The sequence below is a fragment of the Bos indicus x Bos taurus genome, chromosome X (genome assembly GCF_003369695.1).
Source record: "Bos indicus x Bos taurus breed Angus x Brahman F1 hybrid chromosome X, Bos_hybrid_MaternalHap_v2.0, whole genome shotgun sequence".
Classification (NCBI taxonomy): Eukaryota; Metazoa; Chordata; class Mammalia; order Artiodactyla; family Bovidae; genus Bos; species Bos indicus x Bos taurus.
Window position 1 is genome coordinate 67,980,654 of NC_040105.1, and position 25,570 is coordinate 68,006,223.

Genomic DNA, 25,570 nt, shown 5'->3' on the forward strand with positions numbered 1-25,570 from the left:
TGGACCATGGCAGTGAAAGCACTGAATCCTAAGCTCTAGACCACCAGGGAGCTCCCTTATTCCCTTAATTTTTTTCAAAAGGGCAAACTGAGTATCATAGATACTGGCTTAGATACTAATAGAGATACTATCATAGATATTAACAATGATTATCAATTATTTGGGCCTTTTTTCCCCCTACAGAATCAGAAGGCTAAACCCCGAGCAGAAAATCCTTTAGTCCGTTCCTATGACTTTTTAGATCTCAGCTCTAAATGACACAACTTAAGGCCATGTATTTTCGCACATTTTAATTTATACCTTGGCTGTTTATAAAAAAAGATTTGGGAGAAGGATTATAATTTTTTATGCCTGCAATACAAACATCTCTGCACTTGTTTAACTCTTCCCTGTTGATCAGCATTTTAGGATAACAAATTTTATGGGGTGATTAAAATCTATTTTGAGCTGAAATTGATTAGCACGTTTGGAATAATGTACAAGCTGCTTTGCTGATCATGGTAAATCATGCAGTGTAATGGCACTGATATAACATTAGCATGGAGACAGGTATTTTGAAGCAAGAAAATGATCAGTTAAAGTGGAAAAGCAACCTCTCCTACTTGACCTTCCCTCAGTTGGGTCTGAAGAAGGCTCACAGATCTTGTCCTAGTAGATTGCTATGCTCTTCCCCAAAGGCCTTTAGGGCTCAGGTCTCAGAGTCTAGATGACCCATGCCTATGATTGTGTTGGGAGCTGTCCTTGGCCTTTCCCAACTGGGAAAAAATAAGGCAAGAAAGTAATTCATGTTTCTGCCTATGGATCTGGGACAATATAGCCTTTCGGATGAGTAGTGCTAATCTCTGGGATACCAGTTTAAATTAATTCAACAAATTTACTATGTACTACTTATGGTCATGGTGGTGTACCAGAAACTGCAGTGGAAAAGGTAGTTTACTGAGACCAGATCCTTGCTCTCAAGGTGCTCAGAATTTATTGGAGAAAACAAGTCATAGACAAATACTAATAAATATATTTTATTCACTGAAATAGAGGGAAAAAGTTTCTATAGGAGTTCAAAATAGAGAGAAATTATTCCACTTCTAGAAAGGAGGTAAACCAGTGAAGGATTCACTAATAGCAGCATTTGATTTGGACCTTGAAGGATGCTGTTCCACGGAGTAGGAATGGGGAATAATAGAGGAGAGAAAGGCATTCTAGGCTTCAGGAACTTCATGAGTTGCCATGAGTCTCTCCCTACTCCAGTCAGCCTAAACAACTGCAACAGAATCATAGGCCTGACACTTTCCTTGCATATAACACCCTTTTCCTTATTTTTTCCATTGTTCTTTTTTTAAAAATTAATGTATTTTAAATGAAACAAAGATGAATATTTTTATAATAAAAGGTACAATTCACCAAGAAGATAGACATCATAAATCATTAACAGCAAAGAAACCTTAACAACAAAGAAACAAAGATACAAAAGCAAAAATCAGAAGAAATATAAGTGAAAAGAAAAAACATATAATCATAGTGAGACATATTAACATTGCTCAGAGACTATTTTACCAAGTGCAGAAAAAACAAGAATAGAAGCATCTTGAATGATGTCATTAATAATCTAAATATACTAGATTTACATTTAATTAATTTATATTAATCATATACTACACAAATATATTCAAAATTTTGTTATTTCATAAGTTGTTATTAGATGTCCATAGGACATTTAGAAAAACTGGTAAAAAGATAAACATGACTAAATTTCAAAAAATATAATTCTTTTTCATGTGTGATTCAGTTTTATATATAAGCACATATATTATTTTTGAAATTATTTTCTGTTATAGGTTATTATAAGACATTGACTATGGTTCCCTGTGCTATATAGTAAACCTCTGTTGCTTGTTGCATATCTATTTTTAAAAAATTAGAAATATAGCATTCTATTTATACTAAGTCAAATAAGTGGAATCAAAATGTCATAATTTTTTAGGCAAAAATTCATAAGTTTACATATATATTCATAAGTTATACATATATATATGTATACAAAAGCCTTTCTACTATGATTGATAAAGGCTTGAGAAAGAACATCAAAGAAAAAAAGAAGAGATGGAGAAATTGGAAAACATAAACTAAATGAAATGGGAGCACTGACTATGAAATAGAAAAATGAAACAAACTAGATAAAGGTAAAAGATCCTCATATACTCCAGTTGTTTTTAAACATGGCTGCTCCATAGAAACATATCTGGAGCTCTGGTAAAAAAAAAATACCTGGGCATTTGTATTTTTCAAAAATTCCAAGATAATTCTGATATGCATCTGGATTTTAAACAGTGATTACAGATGTTTCTATTAAATGTTTGTTTTGGTGATATAGAATTCTATAATTTTTCTGTTGATCAATCATGATACAATGGTATTAAGTGAGTAATACTTACATAATCACAATAGTAAAAGATATTTATCAGTTTTCACAATCAATAGTCAGACAAAAAATAAAAGATGATTACAATTACAAGCCATAATGGGAACATGATTAACCTAACAATATAAAATAATTACACACAATTTGGGGGGTCAAGCAGAGTAATGTAGTAAGTGGAAGTGCGTACATGCACATGTTTTCATCTGCTCAGTCAATCTATGTCTTTTGGTTGGTGCATTTAATACATTTACAGTTAAGGTAATAATCGATATGTATGATCCTATTCCCCTGGAGAAGGGAATGGCAACCCACTCCAGTATTCTTGCCTGGAGAATTCCATGGACAGAGGAGCCGGGCAGGCTAAAGTCCATTGGGGTAGCAAAGACTCAGATATGACTGAGTGACTAACACTTTCACTTTCACTTTCATGATCCTATTACCATTGTTTTGGGTTTATTTTCTGTAGGTAGGGCTTTTCCTTCTCTTGTTTTCTGCCTAGAGAAGTTCCTTTAGCACTTGTTGTAAAGCTGGTTGGGTAGTGCTGAATTCTCTTAACTTTTGCTTGTCTGGAAAGCTTTTGATTTCTCCATCAAATCTGAAGGAGAGTCTTCCTGGGTAGAATATTCTTGGTTGTAGGTTCTTCCCTTTCATTACTTTAAATATATCATGCCATCCCCTCCTGGATTGTAGAGTTTCTGTTGAGAAATCAACTGATAGCCTGATGGGAGTTCCCTTGTATATTGTCATTTTCCCCTTGTTGCTTTTAATACTTTATCTCTGTCTTTAATTTTTGTCAATTTGATTGTGTCTTTGCGTGTTCCTCCTTGGGTTTATCCTGCCTGGGACTATCTGTGCTTCCTGGACTTGGTTGGTTATTTCCTTTCCCATGTTAGGGAAGTTTCAGCTATGACCTCTTCAAGTATTTTCTCAGGTCCTTTCTCTCTCTCTTCTCCTTCTGGGTCCCAAATAATCTGAATGTTGGTGTGTTTAATGTTGTCCCAGAGGTCTCTTAGGCTCTCTTCATTTCTTTTCATACTTTTTTCTATGTTCTGTTCTGTGGCAGTTATTTCCAACATTTCTGTCCTCCAGGTCATTTATCCGTACTTCTGCTTCAGTTATTCTGCTATGGATTCCTTCTAGTGTATTATTCATTTATTTGTTTGTTATTTAGTTCTTCTAGGTCTTTGGTAAACATTTCTTGTATCTTCTCAATCTTTGCCTCCATTCTTTTTCTGAGATCCTGAATCATCTTCACTATCATTATCTTGAATTCTTTTTCTGGAAGGTTGCCTATCTCCACTTCTTTAGTTGTTTTTCTGAGGTTTATCTTGTCCCTTCCTCTGGGACATAATTTTCTGCTTTTTCATGCAGATTAACGTTCTGTAATGTGCCTTTGTTTTAGTCGCTGCTGGATTTTGGTTCTTCTTGCTTCTTCTGCCTGCCCTCTGATGGAGGAAGCTAAAATGCTTGTGTAAGCTTCTTGATGGGAGGGACTACTGGTGGGAAAAACTGGGTCTTGCTCTGGTGGGTAGGGCTCTGCTCAGTTCAGTTCAGTTCAGTCACTCAGTCATGTCCAACTCTTTGTAACCCCATGGACTGCAGCATGCCAGGCTCCTCTGTTCATCACCAACTCCTGGAGCTTACTCAAACTCATGTCCATCAGATCGGTGATGCCTTTCAACCACCTCATCCTCTGTTGTCCCCTTCTCCTCCTGCCTTCAATCTTTCCCAGCAACAGGGTCTTTTCCAATGAGTCAGTTCTTCGCATCAGATGGCCAAAGTGCTGGAGTTTCAGCTTCAGCATCAGTCCCTCCAATGAACACCCAGGACTGATCTCCTTTAGGATGGGCTGGTTGGATCTCCTTGCAGTCCAAGGTACTCTCAAGAGTCTTCTCCAATACCACAGTTCAAAATCATTAATATTTTGGTGCTCAGCTTTCTTTATAGTCCAACTCTCACATCCATACATTACTACTGGAAAAACCATAGTTTTGAATAGATGGACTTTTGTTGGCAAAGTAATGTCTCTGCTTTTTAATATGCTATCTAGGTTGGTCATAGCTTTTTTCCAAGGAGCAAGAGTCTTTTAATTTCATGACTGCAGTCACCATATGCAGTGATTTTGGAACCCCCAAAATAAATTTTGTCACTGTTTCCATCATTTCCCCATTTATTTGTCATGAAGTGATGGGACTGGATGCCATGATCTTAATTTTCTGAATGGTGAGTTTTAAGCCGACATTTTCACTCTCCTCTTTCACTTTCATCAAGAGGCTCTTCAGTTCTTCTTCACTTTCTGCCATAAGGGTGATGTCACCTGCATATTTGAGATTATTGATATTTCTCCCAGAAATCTTGATGCCAGCTTGTGCTTCATCCAGCCTGACATTTTGTATGATGTCCTCTGCATATAAGTTAAATAAGCAGGGTGACATTATACAGCATTGACCTACTCCTTTCCCGATTTGGAACGAGTATGTTGTTCCATGTACAGTTCTAGTTGCTTCTTTACCTGCATACAGCTTTCCCAGGAGGCAGGTCAGGTGGTCTGGTATTCCCATCTTTTTAAGAATTTTCCATAGTTTGTTGTGATCCACACAATCAAAGGCTTTGGCATAGTCAATAAAGCAGAAATAGATGTTTTTCTGGAATTCTAGTGCTTTTTTGATGATCCAATGTATGTTGGCAATTTTATCTCTGGTTCCTCTGCCTTTTATAAATCCAGCTTGAACATCTGGAAGTTCACAGTTCACATACTGTTGAAGTCTGTCTTGGAGAATTTGGAGCATTACTTTACTAGCATGTGAGATGAGTGCAATTGTGTGGTAGTTTGAGCATTCTTTGGCATTGCCTTTCTTTGGGATTAGAATGAAAATGGACTTTTTTCAGTCCTGTGGCCACTGCTGAGTTTTCCAAATTTGCTGGCATATTGAGTGCAGCACTTTGACAGCATCATCTTTTAGGATTTGAAATAGCTCAACTGGAATTCCATCACCTCCACTAGCTTTGTTCGTAGTGATGTTTCCTAAGGCCCACTTGACTTCACATTCCAGGATGTCTGGCTCTAGTTGAGTGATTACACCATCATTGTTATCTGGATCTTTAAGATCTTTTTTGTATAGTTCTTCTGTGTATTATTGCCACTTCTTCTTAATATCTTGTGCTTTTGTTAGGTCCGTACCATTTTTGTCCTTAATTGTGGCCATCTTTGCATGAAATGTTCTCTTGGTATCTCTAATTTTCTTGAAGAGATCTCTAGTCTTTCCCATTCTGTTGTTTTCCTCTGTTTCTTTGCATTGATTGCTGAGGAAGGCTTATTATCTCCCCTTTCTATTCTTTGGAACTCTGCATTCAAATGGGCATATCTTTCCTTTTCTCCTTTGCCTTTAGCTTCTCTTCTTTTCACAGCTATTTGTAAGGCCTCCTCAGACAGCCATTTTGCCTTTTGGCATTTCTTTTTCTTGAGGATGGTCTTGATCACTGCCTCCTGTACAATGTCATGAACCTCTGTCCATAGTTCTTTAGGCACACTGTCTATCAGATCTAATCCCTTGAATCTGTTTGTCACTTCCACTGTATAATTGTAAGGGATTTGATTTAAGTCATACCTGAATGGTCATGTGGTTTTCCCTACTTTCTTCAATTTCAGTCTGAATTTGGCAATAAGGAATTGATGATCTGAGTCACAGTCAGTTCCCAGTCTTGTTTTTGCTGACTGTATAGAGCTTCTCCATCTTTGGCTGCAAAGAATATAATCAATCTGATTTTGGTATTGACCATCTGGTGATGTACATGTGTAGAGTCTTCTCTTGTGTTGTCTTCTCTTGTCTATGTGCTCTATGGTTGGGTCAATGGTGACCTCCAAGAAGGTTTACCCCAAAGGGGATCTTTCCAGACAGTTACTGCGAGTCCTGCCCAATCCCTGTGGTGAGCCCCTGCCAACCCATGCCTCCACAGGAGACCCTCTAACACTAGCAGGTAGTTCTGGTTTGGTTTCAGTGGATTCACTGTTCTTTTCCTCTGAGTCTTGGTGTGTGCAAGGATTTATTTGTGCCCCCAAGACTGGAGTCTCTGTTTCCCCCTGTCCTGTGGAAGTCTTATAATCAAATTCCCCTGGCCTTCAAGGTCAGATTCTCTGGGGATTCCCAGTCCATTTGTTGGGTCTCCAGGGTGGGGAGCCTGATGTAGGGCTCTGAACCTTCACAACAGTGGGAGAACTTTTTTGGTATTATTGTTCTCCAGTTTGTGGATGACCCAACCCAGTGGGTATGGGATTTGATTTTATTGTAATTGTGCCCCTCCTACCTTCTTTCTGCAGCTTTGTCTTTGTCTTTGGATGTGGCGTATCTTTTTTTTTTTTTGGTAGGTTCAAGCAGTCTCCTGTTGGTGGTTGTTCAACAGCTAGTTGTGATTTTGGTGCTCTTTCAGGAGGAGATGAGTGCACATCCTTTTACTCCACCATCTTGAACTGGAAGCCTCTTTTTAAATTATTAATTAATGTATTTTAATTGGAAGATAATTACTTTAAAAGATTGTGATGGGTTTTTTTTTTTTTTTTTTTTTGCCATACATCAACATTAATTGGCCATAGGTATACATGTATACCCGCGCCCTGAAGCCCCCTCCCACCCCCCTCCCCACCCTATCCCTCTAGGTTTTCCCAGAGTACCAATGCCCTGCTTCATGCCCCGAACTTGCACTGGTCATCTATTTCACATATGGTACTGTACATGTTTCAAAGCTCTTCTTTAAAATCATTCCACCCTTGTCTTCTCCCACTGATTCCAAAAGTCTGTTATTTATATCTGTTTCCCTTGCTGCCTGCATGTAGGATCATTGGCACCAGATTTCTAAATTTCATATATACGTGTTAATATATATTTGTCTTTCTCTTTCTTACTTCACTCTGTATAATAGGTTCCATCTCATTAGAACTGACTCAAACGCATTTCTTTTTATAGCTGAGCAATATTCCATTGTGTATATGTACCACAACTTCCTTATCCATTCATCTGACGATGTACATCTAAGTTTCTTCCATATCCTCAGTTCAGTTCAGTTCAGTTCAGTCGCTCAGTAGTGTCTGACTCTTTGAAACCCCATGAACTCCAGCATGCCAGGCCTTCCTGACCATCATAAACTTCCAGAGTCCACCCAAACCCATGTCCATTGTGTCGGTTATGCCATCCAACCATCTCATCCTCTGTCGTCCCCTTCTCCTCCTGCCCTCAATCTTTCCCAGCATCAGGGTCTTTTCAAATGAATTAGCTCTCCTCATCAGGTGGCCAAAATATTGGAGTTTCAGCTTCAGCATCAGTCCCTCCAATGAACACCCAGGACTGATCTCCTTTAGGATGGACTGGCTGGATCTCCTTGCAGTCCAAGGGATTCTCAAGAGTCTTCTCCAACACCACAGTTCAAAAGCATCAATTCTTCGGTGCTCAGCTTTCTTTATAGTCCAACTCTCACATCCATACATGACTACTGGAAAAACCATAGCCTTGACTAGACGGACCTTTGTTGGCAAAGTAATGTCTCTGCTTTTTAATATGCTATCTACCTTGGTCATAACTTTCCTTCCAAGGAGTAAGCGTCTTTTAATTTTATGGCTGCAATCACCATCTGCAGTTATTTTGGAGCCCCCCAAAATAAAGTCAGCCACTGTTTCCCCATCTATTTGCCATGAAGAGATGGGACCAGATGCTATGATCTTAGTTTTCTGAATGTTGAGCTTTAAGCCAACTTTTTCACTCTCTTCTTTCACTTTCATCAAGCGGCTCTTTAGTGCTTCCTCACCTTCTGCCATGAGGGTGGTGTCATCTGCATATCTGAGGTTACTGATATTTCTCCCGGCAATCTTGATTCGAGCTTGTGCTTCTTCCAGCCCAGCGTTTCTCATGATGTACTCTGCATATAAGTTAAATAAGCAGGGTGACAATGTACAGCCTTGACGTACTCTTTTTCCTATTTGGAACCAGTCCATTGTTCCATGTCCAGTTCTAACTGTTGCTTCCTGACCTGCATACAGGTTTCTCAAGAGGCTGGTCAGGTGGTCTGGTATTCCCGTTTCTTTCAGAATTGTCCATAGTTTATTGTGATCTACACAGCCAAAGGTTTTGGCATAGTCAATAAAGCAGAAATAGATGTTTTTCTGGAACTCTCTTGCTTTTTCCATGATCCAGCAGATGTTGGCAATTTGATCTCTGGTTCCTCTGCCTTTTCTAAAACCAGCTTGAACATTTGGAAGTTCATGTTTCACGTTTTGCTGAAGCCAGGCTTGGAGAATTTTGAGCATTCCTTTACTAGCGTGTGAGATGAGTGCAATTGTGTGGTAGTTTGAGCATTCTTTGGCATTGCCTTTCTTTGGGATTGGAATGAAAACGGACCTTTTCCAGTCCTGTGGCCACTGCTGAGTTTTCCAAATTTGCTGACATATTGAGTGCAGCACTTTCACAGCATCATCTTTTAGGATTTGAAATAGCTCAGCTGGAATTCCATCACCTCCACTAGCTTTGTTTGAAGCTTTGATGCTTCCTAAGGCCCACCTGACTTCACATTCCAGGATGTCCGGCTCTAGGTGATGTGAGTGATCACACTTTCGTTATTATCTGGGTCGTGAAGATCTTTTTTGTACAGTTCTTCTGTGTATTCCTGCCACCTCTTCATAATATCTTCTGCTTCTGTTAGGTCCATACCATTTCTGTCCTTTATTGAGCCCATCTTTGCATGAAATGTTCCCTTGGTATCTCTAATTTTCTTGAAGAGATCTCTAGTCTTTCCCATTCTATTGTTTTCCTCTATTTCTTTGCATTGATCACTGAGGAAGGCTTTCTTATCTCTCCTTGCTATTCTTTGGAACTCTGCATTCAGATGCTTATATCTTTCCTTTTCTCCTTTGCTTTTCGACTCTCTTCTTTTCACAGCTATTTGTAAGGCCTCCTCAGACAGCCATTTTGCTTTTTTGCATTTCTTTTTCTTGGGGATGGTCTTGCTCCCTGTCTCCTGTACAATGTTACAAAACTCCATCCATAGTTCATCAGGCACTCTGTCTGTCGGATCTAGTCCCTTAAATCTATTTGTCACTTCCACTGTATAATCATAAGGGATTTGATTTAGGTCATACATGAATGGTCTAGTGGTTTCCCCCACTTTCTTCAATTTAAGTCTGAATTTGGCTTCCATGTCCTAGCTAACGTACATAGTGCCACAATGAACATTGGGGTACATGTGTCTCTTTCAATTCTGATTTCTTCAGCATATAGTTCCAGCAATGGGACTGCTGGGTCATATGGCAGGTCTATTCCCAGTTTTTTAAAGTAATATCCACACTGTTCTCCATAATGGTGTACCAGTTTGCATTTCCACCAACAGTGTAAGAAGGTCCCCTTTTCTCCACACCCTCTCCAGCGTCTATTGTTTGCAGATTTTTTGATGATGGCCATTCTGACCATTGAGAATACCCTTTTCAATCAGTACTCACTTTCATTCTCTTCACCTCTACCATATACTCCAAAATATTTTTACTTATATTCTAGACCACTTTTTGCTTCCAGGTATCTTGCTTGATATTCTCTGTGCCTGGAACATCTCTCCCTATTCTTTCTCCTTCCTCTATTCTTCCCCTCCTCCCTTTCCAGCTTTTGTTTCATTTCCCTCTCCTATTCCCCACTCAAAATTTCCTGACACTTTCCTTGATTCTCCAGACCACAAACAAAATTAATTTTTTCCCTTCTCTCTGTTCCCAAAGAACTTTGCTCTTCTCCGTGTTTATCATCTTTTATAAACATTACTTCTTTATATCTGATACCCTCAAAAGACTATGCACCCTTCATCTCCATAGGGCTTAGCTCAAATAGTGTTTAGAATATGGTATATACTCTGTCAAAGTTGACTAGAAGATGATGTTGAATGATAGAAAATGATGGGGGAGAATTTGGGGAATAGTAGTGTTTTTTTTTTTTTTTTTTAAACATCAGGTACATATAAGGAGCTATGGTTGAAAAGATGAGAACTATACTGTGGAGGCCAAAAATCTTAAAGAAAACACTGAAGGGTTTTGAGCAGAGAAATACTATTATTAGAACATTAGGACCAGTGAGAGAGGGAGAATCAGAGGTAAGAAAATATGTTAGGAGACAATGTTCAAGGGTGAGCGGTCAAGAAGATTAGAATTAGGGCAGAGGAAATAAAAATGGAAAGATTTTAGATTTGAGTAAATTGCAGAGGTATGCTGTAGAGTTTGGAAAATGATTTAGATGTGGCAGGTGAGGGAGCAGGAGTTGACATATGGAGAGTAGAGAGGTCAAAGAATTAATTTATTGTTGTTTAGTCACTAAGTTTGGAGAAGGAAATGGCAACCCACTCCAGTGTTCTTGCCTGGAGAATCCCAGGGATGGTGGAGCCTGATGGGTTGCCATCTCTGGGGTCGCACAGAGTCGGACATGACTGAAGCAACTTAGCAGCAGCAGCAGCAGTCACTAAGTTATGTCTGACTCTTTGCAATCTTATAGACTGTAACCTGCCAGGCTCCTCTGTTCATGGGGTTCTCTAGGCAAGAATACTGGAGTGGGTTGCCATGCCCTCCTCCAGGGGGTCTTCCTGGACCAGGGATTGAACCTGCATCTCTTGTATAGGCAGGCAGATTCTTTACCACTGAGCCACCAGGGAAGATCTCAAAGAGTTATTAATGATTGTAAAAGGAGCATTAGGGGTGGTTGGATTCCAGACCAGAGTAACCTCAGAAACACAAGTGCCAGGATGTTTATGAGAATAAAGCAAGATGAGTAATAAGCCTGATCATCAGGTCAAACATCTATAATGAAGCTGAAAAAGGTCTTAGCTGGAAAGGAGGCAACTGACCAGCAAGCTGATATGGATGGAGAAACTACGGGTTTGGTTAGGAACTGAAATGGATCAATGAAATGAGACTGTTGTAGTAAACAGGTCCACAGAAGTTCTCCAGGTTAGCCTAGCCAAGATCTATCTAGTCTAAATCTTCCCAGTTCAACTCCAGTCAGCTGACAGATGACAGAATCAGCATTAGTACAGAGAGTACACAGTTATCCATAATGCTACTTGACTAATTCAACTTTTTAACATCTACCAGGATTTCAAGATACTAGGTTAGATATATGGAAATGTGATGCTTTTAAGAAAACATGCTTAAATGAAGAATCATACAAGTTTTTTAAATATTAAGGATAAGAAAGACATCAAAAAAAGATGACCACAGTAAAACACTAAAAAATTCTATATCTCAGAAGTATGGTATAATTCTATGTTGTCTTTCATGATTAATAGTCCAAAATTCAAAAGATATGCACAAAAACTCATATAAGAACTGATATCATAGGATGGATGAAATACAACCACTAACTAGCTGGGTAACAAAGCTATGCATGTTCCATCTGCTTTGATTTTTGGCAGACATAAATCTAAGACATGAGTCTTTGCTGTTAGGTTCCTGGGCAGCAACTATAGTGGCTGCATTTTGGCATAGCTCAGTGGTTAAATATTTGGATCTCCATTCCTCTTATTTTTCCCTCCCTCACTATTATCTGCACCATCCTTTCTGATATCATTGTAAAGAAATTCCCAGGAAGAACAAGTTCATAGGATCATAAATCAATGAGAAAGTATGTGAAAATGCATTGTCCATGTTAAAGCACTACACAGATGCTAGAAAACCTTATATGCAATATGATATGAATTAGAAGTGGACAGAAACAAGCAGAGGCATTCATAGGCTCAAGTTGGGAATGGCCAGCCTCCCCACTAGACTTATAAACTTTATTATTTTATTTTTAATTCTTAAAAAAATTTTAATGGGACTTCCCTGGTTGTTCAGTAGTTGGGGATGAACCTGCCAATTCAGGGGACACAGGCTCAATCCCTGGTCCAGGAAGATTCCACATGCCATGGGGCAGCTAAGCCCATGTGCCACAACTACTGAGCCTGCGCACCCTAGAGCCCATACTCTGCAACAAGAGAAGCTATCTCAGTGAGAAGCCCATGCACTTGGGTATCCAAGTGTAGCCCCCGCTTGCCCCAACTGGAGAAAGCCCACGTGCAGCAACAAAGACCCAGCACAGCCAAAAATAAATAAATAAATACATATTTAAAAATTTATATTGGAGTACTGTTTATTTACAGTGTGTGCTAGTTTCAGGTGTACAGCAAAGTGAATTAGTTATATACATATATACTTATATCCACTCTTTTTTAGGTTCTTTTCCCATTACAGAGTATTGAGTAGAGTTCCTTTGAGTTGAGTTCCCTGTGCTATACAGTAGGTTAGTTATCTGTTTTATATATAGTAGTATGTACATTTGAATCCCCAAATCCTAATTTATCCCTCCCCTCATTTCCGCTTTGTAAACTGAAAGGTTGTTTTCTATGTCTGTGAATCGTTTTCTGTTTTGTAAATAAGTTCAACTGTATCATTTTTTTAGATTCCATATATAAGCAATATCATATGATATTTATCTTTCTCTGCTTGACTTACTTCACTCAGTATGACAATCTCTAGGTCCATTCATGTTGCTGCAAAGGACATTATTTCATTCCTTTTAATGGTTGAGTAATATTCCATTGTATATATGTACCACACCTTTATCCATTCCTCTATCAATGGACATTTAGGTTGCTTCCATGTGTTGGCTATTGTAAATAGTGCTGCAGTGAACATTGGGGTGCATATATCCTTTCAGACTATGGTTTTCTCCAGATATATTCCTAGGAATGGGATTACTGGATCATATGATAACTGTATTTTTAGTTTTTAAAGAACATTCATACTGTTCTCCATAGTGGTTTTATCAATTTACATTCCCACCAACAGCGTAGGAGGGTCCCCTTCTCTCCATACCCTCTCCAGCATTTATTGTTTTTAGACTTTTTGCTGATGGCCATTCTGAGCAGTGTGAGGTGATACCTCACTGTAGTTTTGATTTGCATTTCTCTATTAGTGATGTTGAGCATCTCTTCATGTGCTTTTTGGCCATCTGTATTTCTTCTTAGGAGAAATGTCTATTTAGATCTTCTGCCCATTTTTTGACTGATTTGTTTGCTTTTTTTATATTGAGTTGCATGAGCTGTTTTTATACTTTGGAGATTAATCCCTTGTCAGGTACTTCATTTGCCAATGTTTTCTCCCACTCTGTGGGTCATCTGTTCATTTTGTTTATTGTTTCCTTTGCTCTCCAGAAGCTTGTAAGTTTGATTAGGTCCCATTTGTTTACTTTGGTTTTATTTTCATTACTCTAGGAAGTGGATCAAAAAGATATATTGCTGTGATTTATGTCAGAGTGTTTTGCCCACATTTTTGTCTAAGAATTTTATAGTATCCAGCCTTACATTGAGCTTTTTAATTCATTTTGAGTTGATTTTTGTGTATGATTTTAGACAGTGATCTAATTTCATTCTTTTACATGTAGCTCTCCAGTTTTTACAGTACCACTTATTGACGATATTGTCTCTTCTCCATTGTATATTTTTGCCTCCTTTGTCATAGATTAGGTGACCATAGGTGCATGGCTGTATCTCCAGACTTTTTATCCTGTTCCATTGATATATATTTCTCTTTTTGTGCCAGTACCATACTGTTTTGATTACTGTAACTTTGTAGTACAGTCTGAAGTCAGGGAGCATTATTCCTCCGGCTCTGTTTTTCTTTCTCAAGATTGCTTGGACTATTTGAGGTCCCTTTTGTTTCCATACTAATTGTAAAACTTTTTGTTCTAGTTCTGAGAAAATGCCCTTGGTTATTTGACAGGGATTTCATTGAATCTGTATATTGCTTTGGGTAGTATAGTCATTTTCACAATATCGACTCTCCCAATCCAAGAACATGGTATGTCTGTCCATCTGTTTGTGTCATCTTTTATTCCTTTCATCAGTTATCTTATAGTTTTCTGAATATAGGTCTTTTGCCTCCTTAGGTAGATTTAGTCCCAGGTATTTTATTCTTTTTGATGCAGTGGTAAATGTGATTTTTTTCCCCTTGATTTCTCTTTCTGATTTTTCATTGTTAGTGTATAGGAATACAAGAGATTTCTGTGTGTTTATTTTGTATGCTGCAACTTTACTTAATTCATTGAAGAGTTTTAGTAGTTTTCTAATAGCATCTTTAGGATTTTCTGTGTATAGTATCATATCATCTGCAAACAATGACAGTTTTACTTCTTTTCCCTTTGGGATTCCTCTTATTTATTTTTCTTCTCTGATTGCCACGGTGAGGATTTCCAAAATTACATTGAATGATAGTGGCAAGAGTGGACATCATTGATTTGTTCCTGATCTTAGAGAAAATGCTCCAGTTTTTCACCATTAAGAATGATGTTTACTGTGGGTTTGTGGTATATGGCTCTTATTATGTTGAGGTAGGTTCCCTCTATGCCCACTTACTGAAGAGTTCTTTAAAAAATCATAAATTGACATTTTCTGCATCTATTGAGATGATCATATGGTTTTTATTCTTCAATATGTTGATGTGGTATACCATACTGATTGATTTGTAGATGTGGAAAAAATCTTGCATTCCTGGGATAACTCCAACTTGATCATGGTGTATGATCCTTTTAATGTGTTTTTGGGTTCAGTCTTCTCATATTTTGTTGAGTATTCTGTGTATATGTTCATCAGTGATGCTGGCCTGCAATTCTCTTTTTCTGTGTGATATCTTTGTTTTTGGTATCAGGGTGATGTTGGCCTCATAGAATGAGTTTAGGAGTGTTCCTTCCTCTGCAATTTTTTCAAGAGTTTCAGAAGGGTAGGTGTTAACTCCTCTAAATGTTTGATAGAATTTGCCTGTGAAGCCATCTAATCCTGGACTTTTGTTCATTGAAATATTTTAATCAGTTTCAATTTCAATACTTATGATTGTGACAGTGAAAGTCCCTCAGTTGTCTCCAACTCTTTATGACCCCATGGACTATATACAGTCCATGGAATTCTCCAGGCCAGAATACTGAAGTGGGTAGATGTTCCCTTCTCCAAGGGATCTTCCCAACTCAGGGATTGAACCCAGGTCTCCTGCATTGCAGGCGGAGTTTTTACCAGCTGATGCAGGGAAGCCAAAGAATACTGGAGTGGGTAGCCTATCCCTTCTCCAGCAGATCTTCCCAACCCAGGAATTGAACTGGGGTCTCCTGCATTATAGGTGGATTCTTTACCAGCTGAGCTACCAGGGAAGCCCTGAAACTTGTGATTGGTCTGTTCGTATTTTCTATTTCTTCCTGGTTCAGTCTTGGAAGGTTGTACCTTTCAAAGAATTTGTCCATTTCTTCTAGTTTGTCCATTTTATTGGCATATAGTTGCTTGTAGTATTCTTTTATGATACTTTGTATTTCTGTGGTGTCTGTTGTAACTGTTTTTTTCATTTATAATTTTATTGATTTAAGTTCTCTACCTTTTGTCTTAATGTGTCTAAGTTTTATTAATTTTGTTTATCTTCACAAAAAAACAGCTTTTAGTTTCATTGATCTTTGCTATTGTTTTCTTCATCTCAATTTTATTTATTTATTTATTTCTGCTCTAATCTTTATGATTTCTTTCCTTCTACTAGCTTTGTTTGTTCTTCTTTCTCCAGTTGTTTTAGGTGTAAGGTTATGTTGTTTATTAAAGGTTTTTCTTGTTTTGTGATGTAAGGCTGTTTTGTTATAAACTTCCCTCTTAGAATTGCTTTTGCTGCATGTCTTAGGCGTTGGACCATTGTGCTTTCATTGTTATTTGTCTCTAGGTACTTTTTTAATGTCCTCTTTGATTTCTTCAATGATCCATTGGGTATTCATTAACATATTGTTTAGCCTCTACATGTTTGTGGTAGTTTTTTTTTTACAGTTTTTTTCCCCTGTAATTTACTTCTACTCTCACAGTATTTTGGTTGGAAAAGATGCTTGACTTTTATTTTCTTAAACTTACTGAGGTTTGTTTTGTGGCCCAAGATGTGATCTATCCTGGAGAATTTTCCATGTGCATGTGAGGAAAAAAAAATATATTCTGTAGCAATATTCATATCAAACAAAACAGACATTAAAGACTGTTACAGGAAGCAAGGAAGTACACTACATAATGATCAAGGCATCAACCCAAGAAGAAGATATAGCAATTGTGAATATATATGCACCAAACATAGGACACCCCAACATATAAGGCACATACTAACAGCCATAAAAGGGGAAATCAACAGTAACACAATAACAGTAGGGGACTTTAACACCCTACCTTCATCAATGGACAGGTCAGCCAGACAGAAAATCAATAAAGAAACACAGACTTAAATGACACATTAAACTGGATGGACATAACTGATATCTATAGGGCATTCCATCTTAAAGAAGCATCTTTTCCAACCAAAATACTGTGAGAGTAGAAGTAAATTACAGGGGAAAAAAACTAAAAAATGGATCCAAAACTAAGACACAGATATATACTGTCTACAAGAGACCAACACCAGACCTAGGGACACATACAGACTGAAAATAAGGGAATAGAAAAAGATATCCCATGAAAATGGAAATCAAAAGAAAACTGGAGTAGCAATATTGAGATCCAGCTAGTCCATCCTAAAGATCAGTCCTGGCTATTCTTTGGAAGGAATGATGCTAAACCTGAAACTCCAGTCCTTTGTCCACCTCATGCGAAAAGTTGACTCATTGGAAAAGACTCTGATGCTGGGAGGGATTGGGGGAAGGAGGAAAAGGAGACGACAGAGGATGAGATGGCTGGGTGGCATCACCGACTCGATGGACATGAGTTTGAGTGAACTCCGGGAGTTGGTGATTGACAAGGAGGCCTGGCGTGCTGCGATTCATGGGGTCACAAAGAGTTAGACACGACGAGCGACTGAACTGAACTGATGGCCATTTTCTTAATTTTTTGGATTTGTTTTGTTGGTCTTCTTTCTTCCCTTCTTTTGTTCTCTTGTCTATCTGTTTTATAACTATCTTTAGTGTTGTGTTTGGGCTGCATTTTCTTTTTTGTGTGTGTATCTATTTTAGTTTTTTGGTTTGCAGGTTCTATGATGTTTTGATATAGAAGTCTATATATGTACAGGGTTGTTTTAATTTGCTGGTCTCTTAATTTCAAATGCAATGTGCATTTCTTACATTTGTATTCTCCTCTTCTCATGCTTGCTGGTTTTGATATCATATTTATGCACTGATGATTTCCTAATATTATTTTTTCATGTTTGCTTTGACTAATGAGTTTTCCCATTTGTAATTTTCTTGTTTCTAGTTGTGGCCTCTTTCTCACTCTGCCTAGAGAAGTTCCTTTAGCATTTGTTGTAAGGCTGGTTTTGTGGTGCTGAATTATCTTAGCTTTTGCTTGTCTGTAAAGCTTTTGATGTCTCCATCAAATCTGAATGACAGCTTTGCTGGGTAGAGTGTTTTGTTCTTTTTTTCAGGTAGAATATTCTTGGTTATAGGTTTTTCCCTTTCATCACTTTAAATATATCATACCACTGTCTTCTGGCCTGCATGGTTTCTGCTGAAAAATCAGCTGATAACCTTATGCGGATTGCTTTGTATATTATATTTGCTTTTCGCTTGTTAGTTTTAATATTTTTCTTTGTATTTCATTTTTGTCAGTTTGATTAATATGTGTCTCAGCATGTTCCTCCTTGGGTTTATCCTGCCTGGAACTCTCAGTGGGCTTTCTTGATAACTCAGTTGTTAAAGAATCCACCTGCAATGCAGGAGACCCCTGTTTGATTCCTGGGTTGGGAAGATCTGCTGGAGAAGGAATAGGCTACCCACTCCAGCATTCCTAGGAACTCTCAGTACTTCCTGAGCTTGGGTGGCTGTTTTCTTTCCATGTCAGGGAAATTTTTGGCTATAAAGTCTTCAATTATTTTCTCAGACCCTCTCCCTTTCTGTTCTTCTTCTGGGGCCCCCTATAATATGAATGCTGGTGCATTTAATGTTGTCACAGAGGTCTCTGAAACTGTCTTTTCTTTTCATTCTTTTTTCCTTTATTGTGTTCCATGGTAGTGATTTCCACCACTCTGCCTTCCAGTTCACTTATTCTTTCTTCTGCCTCAGTTATTCTGCTACTGGTTCCTGCTAGTGTATTTTGTATTTCAGTGATTGTGTTGTTCATCTCTATACCTCTGTTTGCTTGTTCTTTAAATCTTCTATCTCTTTGTTAAGCATTTCTTGTATATTCTCAAACTGTGCCTCCATTCTTTTTCTGAGATTTTGAGTAATCCTTACTATAATTACTCTGAATTTTTTTCCAGGTAGAATTCCTATCTCCTATTCGTCTAGCTGTTCTTGTGGGTTTTTTACCTTGTTCCTTCAACTGTAACGTGTTTCTCTGTTGTCTCATTTTGTCTAACTTTCTGTTCTTGTGGTATCCTTTCTGCAGTCTGCACTCTTGTAGTTTCTCTTGCTTCTGGTGTCTGCCCCCAGTGGGTGAGGTTGGACCAGGAGCTTGTGTAGGCTTCTTGGTTGGAGGGACTGGTGCCTGCCTTCTGATGGGTGAGGCTGAGTCTTTTCCCTTTGGTGGGCAGGGCCACATTAAGAGGTAAGTTTTGAGGTGGCTATGAGCTCAGTATGACTTTAGGCAACCTGTCTTCTAATAGTTGAGACAGTGTTCCTATCTTATTTGTTGTTTGGCCTGAAGCTTTACAGCACTGGAGCCTGTAGGTTCTTGGGTGTGCCTGGGTCTTCTTGCTGAAGTGGAGACCTCACACCAATTACTATTTGCTGGGGCCTCTGCTACCAGTGTCTTTGCCCCCACAAGTGAGCTATATCTAACCCTTGCCTTCCCAAGAGATCTTCCAAAACCTCTAGTTTGGTGTAGCCCAGGTTCATATGAAGATACTGCTTTGCGCTGGGTCCCAGTGCATGTGAGACCTTGTGGTGCACCCTCCAAGAGTGGAATCTCTGTTTTCCCCAACCCTGTGGAGCTCCTGCACTCACGCCCCACTTGCCTCAAGGCTAAATGCTTTCAGGGTTTTCCCTCTTGATGCCAGACCCTCAGACTTCCTTGGAGGACTATTTTTATGTGGGGACACATGTTCTATGTGTGTTTGATATTTTTTGGTGCAAAAACTGTTTTTTAGATATCTGCCACCACTGTCCTTGGTGTATTCTGATCATTATTCCCTTGATAGGAGGTGTGACTGATGTGGTGACCACAGCCTGCACTGGGTATTGAGCATGGCATCTCTGTTGTGCTGTGGTTGTCACTGCCTGTGTGTGGTAGTGAGTCACACTGAGTCACTGCAGTGTGAGGTAGGTAGGATTGGAGCACTCCCACTGGAAAAGAAGTCACTGAGTATTCCTTCTCTAGAGCTGTTCACCTGTGAGTGTGCTCTGTTGTGTCACCTTTCACCCACTGTGTGAGCTCTCAGATTACAAGGTTGGTGGCACTGCTCTCAGCCTCACTTTAACAGTGTATATGCTGGCAACTGGCCCTGGTGTCTCTCAGGTGTTGTTTTCACCAGGCCATCAGCATTGATCCACTGAATTCAGGTCCCAGGATTGCATTAAGTGTGGAACAGGACCTGCTGTGGGCACTATTGGGCTCACACTCTGGCATGGCCAACCCCCACGTGCACATGCCCATAAAATTCACAGTTGCTAAAGCCAGATTTGTCTTGGCTGTGGGAGCACTCATTGTCCATTCAGATGTTCTGCAGGTGCTGAGTTTACCAAGTCAGTTGCAGGGGTATAAATTTGCAGTTTGTGCAGCCATGAGGTATAAATTTGCAGTTTGTGAAGGTATAAATTTACAGTTTGTGCAGCTTTTTCTTTGGTTGCAAGGTTCTTGGGGTTCAGCTTAATTACTTATTAAGCCCCACTTCTTTCTGTGGGCTACCCACAGGTATCTGCTCCTGAGGCTGCCCTGGAGCATATGAGGAGGGGGTGTGAAGGAGGAGGTGGCAGTCAAGAGCACGAGACCCCATCCGGGCAGGACCAGGTGTAGAGGAGAAGGTGGTGACTGGGGTATAAGAGCCCATCCTTTTGGGGATTGGGCACAAAGGAGGACATGGAAGTTGGGGGTGTGAGAGTCTGCCCCAGCAGGAGTGCTTCTTAATGCCTGGGTATGCAGGGGCTAGCACACAGGGAGACAGGCTGCAATGGTGGCCCTTCCTTTTGCATGTCACTCAATGGTGCTTCATTTTCACAGTGGTCCAGGCTTCTTTCACGAGCAATCCTCATTACAGAGCTCCTCACTACTATCCCCTAAGGCTGCCTTCTCATAGCCAACAGTAGTCCCCTCCCCAGGTCTTCTCTCCAAACCCCATTTTCCGGTACCTATTCCCCATCTGCACTGGCAGACACACATGTTAGGCTGGGGAGCACATGGCTGTGGCAGACCACTTGCATAGGTCTCACTCTGTCCAGCCTGCCTCAGACCGGTAGCTGGGCTCTCCTCTGAGCCCCTGAAGCTCCCCTTCTGTTATAGCAATCTCCCCACTGGTGAGGGGGTTTCCCCAGATGCAGGAACCTAGCCTCTTCCTCAGCAACCCCCCAGGGGCACAGGTTCCATCCCACTTCCTCTCCTCTTCCTTTTCCTTTCTGGTTTCCTTCACTGTACCTGGTTACACAGAGATCTGTCTTGCTTTTAGGTGTCTGAGGTCCTCTGGTAGTGTTTAGCAGGTGCTTACAGAGAATTGTTCCATTTGTAGATGTATTCTTTTTTTTCTTTTTATTTTTTAATGAAGGACAATTGCTTAACAGAATTTTGTTGTTTTCTGTCAAACCTCAACATGAATTAGCCATAGGTGTACATATATCCCCTCCCTTTTGAAACTCCCTCCCATTTCCCTCCCCATCCCACCCCTCTAGGTAGATACAGAGCACCTGTTTGAGATTCCTGAGCCATACAGCAAATTCCTGTTAGCCATCTACTTTACATATGGTAATGTAAGTTTCCATGTTACTCTTTCCATACATCTCACCCTCTCCTCCCCTCTCCATGTCCCAGAGTTCACTCAAACTCATGTCCATCGAGTCGGTGATGCCATCCAGCCATCTCATCTTCTGTCGTCCCCTTCTCCTGCCCCCAATCCCTCCCAGCAGCAGGGTCTTTTCCAACGAGTCAACTCTTTGCATGAGGTGGCCAAAGTATTGGAGTTTCAGCCTCAGCATCAGTCCTTTCAATGAACACCCAGGACTGATCTTCTTTAGAATGGACTGGTTGGATCTCCTTGCAGTCCAAGGGACTCTCAAGAGTCTTCTCCAACACCACAGTTCAAAAGCATCAGTTCTTCGGCGCTCAGCTTTCTTCACAGTCCAACTCTCACATCCATACATGACCACTGGAAAAACCATAGCCTTGACTAGACGGACCTTTGTTGGCAAAATAATGTCTCTGCTTTTCAATATGCTATCCAGGTTGGTCATAACTTTCCTTCCAAGGAGTAAGCATCTTTTAATTTCATGGCTGCAGTCACCATCTGCAGTGATTTTGGAGCCCCCCAAAATAAAGTCTGACACTGTTTCCATTGTTTCCCCATCTATTTGCCATGAAGTGATGGGACCAGATGCCATGATATTAGTTTTCTGAATGTTGAGCTTTAAGCCAACTTTTTCACTCTCCTCTATGGTGGTTTTATTTCTAGGTTTTTTAGGAATCTCAACACCATCTTGCATAGTGGCTGTGTCAATTTATATTCATACTAACAGTGCAAGAGTGTTCCCTTTTCTCCACACCTTCTCCAGCATTTACACTTTGCAGACTTTTTGATGATGGCCATTCTGACCGGTGTGAGGTGATAGCTCATTGTGGTTTTGATTTGCATTTCTCTTATAATGAGTGATGTTGAGCATCTTTTCATATGTTTGTTAGCCATCTGTATGTCTTCTTTGAGAAATGTCTGTTTAGGTTTTTTCCCTACTTTTTGATTGGGTTGTTTGTTTTTATGGCATTGAGTTGTATGAGCTGCTTGTATATTTTGGAAATTAACCCTTTGTCAGTTGTTTCACTTGCTATTATTTTCTCCCATTCTGAGGGTTGTCTTTTCACCTTGCTTATAGTTTCTTTTGATGTGCAAAAGCTTTTACGTTTAATCAGGTCCCACTTGTTTACTTTTGTTTTTATTTCCATTACTCTAGGTGGTGGGTCATAGAGGATCTTGCTTTGATTTATGTCATCGAATGTTCTGCCTATGGTTTCCTCTATGAGTTTTATAGTTTCTGGTCTTACATTTAGGTCTTTAATCCATTTTGAGTTTATCTTTGTGTATGGTGTTAGGAAGTGCTCTAATTTCATTATCTTACATGTAGCTGTCCAGTTTTCCCAGCACCACTTATTAAAGAGGCTGTCTTTGTCCCCATTGTATATTCTTTCCTCTTTTGTCAAAAATAAGGTACTCAGAGGTGCATGGGTGTATTTCTGGGCTTTCTAACTTGTTCCATTGGTCTATAATTCTGTTTTTGTGCCAGTACCATACTGTCTTGATGACTGTGACTTTGTAGTATAACCTGAAGTCAGGAAGGTTGATTCCTCCAGCTCTATTATTGTTTCTCAAGATTGCTTTGGCTATTCAGGGTCTTTTCTGTTTCCATATGAATTGTGAAATTTTTGTTATATTTCTGTGAGAAATGCCATTGGTAATTTGAAAGGGATAGCATTGAATCTGTAGATTGCATTTGGTAGTATGTCACTTTCACAATATTGATTCTTTCTACCCAGGAACATGGAATATCTCTCCATCTGTTTATGTCATCTTTGATTTCTTTCATCAGTGTCTTATAATTTTCTGTGTACAGTTCTTTTGTCTCCTTAGGTAAGTTTATTCTTAGATATTTAATTCTTTTTGTTGCAATGGTGGATGGGATTGATTCTTTAATTTCTCTTTCTGATTTTTCATTGTTAGTATATAGAAATGCAAGTGATTTCTGTGTATTGATTTTGTATCCTGAAACTTTGCTAAATTCACTGATTAGCTCTAGCAATTTTCTGATACTACCTTTAAGATTTTTTTCTGACCTGGATTCCTTTTGTTTCCTTTTCTTCTCTGATTGCTGTAGCTAGGACTTCCAGAACTATGTTGAATAACAGTGATGAAAGTGGATGCCCTTGTCTTGTTCCTGATCTTAGTGAGGATGCTTTCAGTTTTTCACCATTGAGAGTAATGTTTGCTGTGGGTTTATCATATATGGCCTTTATTATGTTGAGGTAGGTTCATTCTATGCCCATTTTTTGAAGAGTTTTAATCAATAATGGGTGCTGAATTTTGTCAAAGCCTTTTCTGCATCTATTGAAATTATCATATGGTTTTTACCTTTCAATTTGTTAATACGGTATATCACACTGATTGATTTGCATATATTGAAGAATCCTTGCATTTCTGGAATAAAACCAACTTGATAATAGTGTATGACCTTGTTGATGTGTTGCTGAATTCTGTTTGATAAAATTTTGTTGAGGATTTTTGCATCTATGTTCATCAGTGATATTGGCCTATAGTTTTCTTTTTGTGTGTTGTCTTTGTCTGGCTTTGGTATCAGGGCGATGGTGGCCTCATAGAATGAGTTTGGAAGTGTTCCTTCCTCTGCAAGTTTCTGAAAAGAGTTTTAGAAGGATAGGCATTAGCTCTTCTCTAAATGTTTGATAGAATTCTCCTGTGAAGCCATCTGGTCCTGGGCTTTTGTTTTTGGGGAGATTTTTGATCACAGCTTCAATTTCAGTGCTTGTAATTGGGTTGTTCATAATTTATATTTCTTCCTGTTTCAGTCTTGTAAGATTGAACTTTTCTAAGAATCTGTCCATTTCTTCCAGGTTATCCATTTTATTGGCATATAGTTGTTCATAATAGTCTCTTATAATTCTTTGTATTTCTGTACTGTCTGTTGTAACCTCTCCTTTATCATTTCTAATTTTGTTGATTTGATTCTTCTCCCTTTTTTTCTTGATGAGTCTGGTTAAAGGTTTGTCAATTTTGTTTATCTTCTCAAAGAATCAGCTTTTAGTTTTATTAATTTTTACTGTTGTTTCTTTCATTTCGTTTTCATTTACTTCTGCTTGGATCTTTATGATTTCTTTCCTTCTATTAATTTTGTGGGTTTTTTTTGTTGTTGTTCTTCTTCTTTATCCAGTTGTTTTAGGTGTGAAGGTAGGTTAGGTTGTCTATTCAATGTTTTTCTTGTTTCTTGAGGTATGATTGTTTTAATGTAAAATTCCCTCTTAGGACTGCTTTTGCCTCATCCCATAGATTTTGAGTTGTCATATTTTCATTGTCATTTGTTACTAGAAATTTTTTGATTTCCCTTTTGATTTCTTCAGTAGCCTGTTGGTTATTTGGAAACGTGTTATTTAATCTCCATGTGTTTGTGTTTCTAACAGTTTTTTTCTTGTAATTAATATCTAGTCTCATAGTGTTGTGGTCAGGGAAGATGCTTGACATGATTTCCATTTTCTTAAATTTACTGAGGTTTGATTTGTGACTCAAGATGTGGTCTGTCCTGGGGAATGTTCCATGTGCACTTGAGAAGGTATATTCTTCTGCAGTTGGATGGAATGTCCTGAAGATATCAATGAGATCCATCTCATCTAATGCATCATTTAGGACTTGTGTTTCCTTATTAATTTTCTGTTTTGATGATCTGTCCTTTGGTGTGAGTGGGGTGTTAAAGTCTCCTACTATTATTGTGTTACTGTCAATTTCTCCTTTTATGTCTGTTAGTGTCAGTCTTATGTATTGAGGTGCTCCTATGCTGGGTGCATAGATATTTACAATTGTCATGTCTTCCTCTTGGAATGATCCCTGGATCATTATGTAGTGTCCTTCCTTATCTCTTGTAATCTTACTTAAGGTCTATTTTGTCTGATATGAGGATTGCTACTCCAGCTTTTTTTTCTTCCCATTTGCATGGAATATATTTTCCATCCTCTCACTTTCAGTCTATATGTGTCTTTAGGTCTGAAGTGGGTTTTTGTAGACAGCATACATATGGGTCTTGTTTCTGTGTCCATTCAGCCAGTCAGTGTCTTTTGGTTGGTGCATTTCATCCACTTACATTTAAAGTAATTATTGATGTGTGTGTGTGTGTGTGTGTGTGTGTGTGTGTGTGTGTGTTCCTATTGCCATTTTCTTATGTAGATGTATTCTTGATGCATTTGTGGGACGAGGTCAACTCCATGACCTCCTACACCCCTGCCATCTTGAGTCCTCTTAACTCATAAACTTTTAGGCCA

The 25,570-nt window shown here is 39.0% G+C and overlaps 1 protein-coding gene across 2 annotated transcripts in view; it reads right to left on the bottom strand.

Moving 5' to 3' along the window:
- NEXMIF (neurite extension and migration factor) overlaps positions 1 to 25,570 on the bottom strand; it is a 209,023-nt gene that overhangs the window by 12,476 nt on the left and 170,977 nt on the right. The gene's annotated exons all lie outside the window — the stretch shown is intronic.